Raw genomic sequence first — 3158 nt, forward strand, 5'->3', positions numbered from 1 at the left:
CTGTGTGACCTTGGGCAAGTCACTTAACTTCTTTGAGCCTCAGTTACCTCATCTGGAAAATGGGGATTAAAACTGTGAGCCCCACATGGGACAACCTGATCACCTTGTATCTCCCCCAGTGCTTAGAACAGTGCCTTGCACATAGTAAGCGCTTAACAAATGTCATCATTATTATTATTATCTACCTCATTAAGAATTCAAGAACCTAAAAGAGACCACCCCCTCTCAGGGTCACACCTGGAGAGTTTCCAGTACTCTACCAGTCTCTACTACTGGAGGGAGAGTAAAGCAGAGGCCTACCCATTCCATTCCTAGCTTGGCCAGTGGCTAGTGAGTAGAAGGCCATCTGCTACAAGTCAAAACTCACCTGTGCTGGGCAACAGCGGCATCAGAGAGAGTCAAGGGTGGAGACTCAAGTTTATTGCGTGGAAGGAGGCAAGGGTGAATGACTTCCGTATTTTTACCAAGAAAACTCTATGGGTACACTACCAGAACCCATTAATCTGCAATAGCGGATTAATTAATTCATTCAATCATATCTATTGAGTGCTTACTGTGTGCAGAGCACTGTACTAAGCGCTTGGGAAGTACAGGTTGGCAACATATAGTGGCGGTCACTACCCAAAAACAGGCTCAGTCTAGAAGGGGGAGACAGACAACAAAACAAGTAGACAGGTTTCAATACCATCAGAATAAATAGAATTATAACTATATATACATCATTAATAAAATAAATAGAATATTAAGTATGTACAAGTAAAATAAATAGAGCAATAAATCTGTACAAACATATGTACAGGTGCTTTGGGGAGGGGAAGGAGGTAGGGCTGGGAGATGGGGAGGAGGAGAGGAAAAAGGGGGCTCAGTCTGGGAAGGCCTCTTGGAGGAGGTGGTTATCAGTAGGGCTTTGAAGGGAGGAAGAGAGCTAGTTTGATGGATGTGTGGAGGGAGGGCATTCCAGGCCAGGGGAGGACGTGGGCTGGGGGTCGATGGCGGGACAGGCGAGAACAAGGGCCAGTGAGGAGGTTAGCGGCGGCAGAAGAGCGGAGGGTGCGGGTTGGGCTGGAGAAGGAGAGAAGGCAGGTGAGGTAGGAGGGGGTGAGGGGATGGACAGCCTTGAAGCTGAGAGTGAGGAGTTTTTCCTTGATGCAGTTGGAAAACAGGGTGTTCTCGGAGAGATGGGCCCATGGTATCACTATGGGTCGGAGACGACTTGACAGCAGAAGACAAGACAAAAGAGACCTCTCCCAGCACAGTCACCTCCTGCTTGTGTCTGGGAGAGGACAGCATCTGCGTCGTCTATGCTTTTCCATCTGTGATCTTTGGCCATTTGATTTGGCGCCACCCCCAAAGCACTTATATACATATCTTTAAATTATATATTATAAACTACTTATTGATTCATAGTAATGTCTATCTCCCCCTCTAGACTGTAAGCTCATTATGGGCAGGGGACATGTCTGCTAATTCTGTTGTAGTGTATTTTCCCAAGCATTTAGTTCAGTGCTCTGCCCATAGTAAGCGCTCAATAAATACGACTGATGGCCTGGGGTACATATGGACAAGGTGGTGTAGTTCCCAGGATGATACCTGAGTCAAAGGCCATCATTCCTGGGTGTCCCTGTTGTGGGGAGTTGGGTAGATGACTTTGAGGGTAGTCCAGCCTCTGGACCGTAAGCTTCTTGTGGGCAGGGAACATTTGCACCAACTCAGTTACGTTGTACTCTGTACAGTGCTCTGCACACAGTAAGAGCTCAATAAATATGACTGAATGAATACTCACACTCATACTCATTGAGAAGCAGCGTGGCTCAGTAGAAAGAGCCCAGGCTTTTGAGTCAGAGGTCATGGGTTCAAATTCCGGCTCCGCCACTTGTCAGCTGTATGACTTTGGGCAAGTCACTTCACTTCTCTGGGCCTCAGTTACCTCATCTGTAAAATGAGGATTAAGACTGTGAGACTGCCGGGGGACAACCTGATCACCTTGTAACCTCCCCAGCGCTTAGAACAGTGCTTTGCACATAGTAAATGCTTAATAAATGCCATTATTATTATTATTATTACTCCCAATCACCTAGTGAAGCACCGTGGCATAGTGGATAGAAATGGGCCTAGGAATCAGAAGGTCATGGGGTCTAATCCCACCTCCACCATTTATCTGCTCTGTGATCTTGGGCAAGTCCCTTCACTTCTCTGGGCCTCAGTGACCTCATCTGTAAAAATAGGGATTAAGACGATGAGCTCCATGTGGGACAGGGACCATGTCCATCCTGATTAGCTTCTATCTACCCCAGTGTTTAGATCAGTGGTTGACACACAGTAAGCGCTTAAATACTATCATCATGATTGCTACCCATCTTAGAGAAGTGTTTGTTTCTGTCCACGTTGCTCAGCAGTGAAGAAAAGCCCAGAGTTCTTCTGGCCACTGATTCTTTCTCAATGAAGCAGGCAAAATCCTAGTTCTCTGAGAGAATCAGGGTGGGTGCACAACATGGCTGGAGTCTCGCAACGCAGTGCTGCCTCACTCAGAAGTCACCCGAAGGAGAGCTGATCTAAATATGTGTAAATGGCACGGAGCAGTTAAGATAAGGCCATTATCCAGGGTACTTTGTATTTCCTGTGGCATATGACTCCCCCTAATGTATAGCAAGTTCTGGGAAGCAGGTTCTGTGCCATATAATAAAACTTCAAATGACACCTTTCAGGAGATCTGTCACCGAATGCTGTACAGAGTTGAATTACTCTTAATAATTATAATTGTAGTGATTATCATGCATTTCTATTTCACCTATCTCCATGGTACTGGGTAATTTTACACAGCCAAAAGAGCCTTTTAAGCTCACTTGGGTTATGTGACTACAAATAAAAAGTTAAGCTCAAACCAGTCAGTATTTTTCCACTCACATAGGAAATCTGTGGAAAAAAATATGGGCTTTAGAGTCGGAGAACCTGGATTCTAATCCTCGCTCTTGCCCCTTGCTTGCTGGTGACCTTGGGCAAGTGACCTAACCCCTCTGTACCTCATTTTCCTCTTCTGCGAAATGGGTATTAAATACCTGCTTACTCTCCCTTCTAGAATGTGAGCCCCGGGTGGAAAAGAGAACTGTGCCTAGTCTGATTTACTTGTACCTACTCCTGTGCTTAATACTGTGCTTGGC

General features: G+C 45.9%; 1 non-coding gene across 1 annotated transcript; it reads left to right on the forward strand.

The window, feature by feature from the left end:
* The first annotated feature begins 219 nt into the window (after positions 1-219).
* LOC119927842 lies at positions 220-357 on the forward strand. The gene has a single exon (XR_005450810.1). It is a non-coding gene; the product is annotated as a small nucleolar RNA SNORA7 (small nucleolar RNA).
* Positions 358-3158: the final 2801 nt, after the last annotated feature.

The sequence above is a fragment of the Tachyglossus aculeatus genome, chromosome 4 (genome assembly GCF_015852505.1).
Source record: "Tachyglossus aculeatus isolate mTacAcu1 chromosome 4, mTacAcu1.pri, whole genome shotgun sequence".
NCBI classification, from domain to species: domain Eukaryota; kingdom Metazoa; phylum Chordata; class Mammalia; order Monotremata; family Tachyglossidae; genus Tachyglossus; species Tachyglossus aculeatus.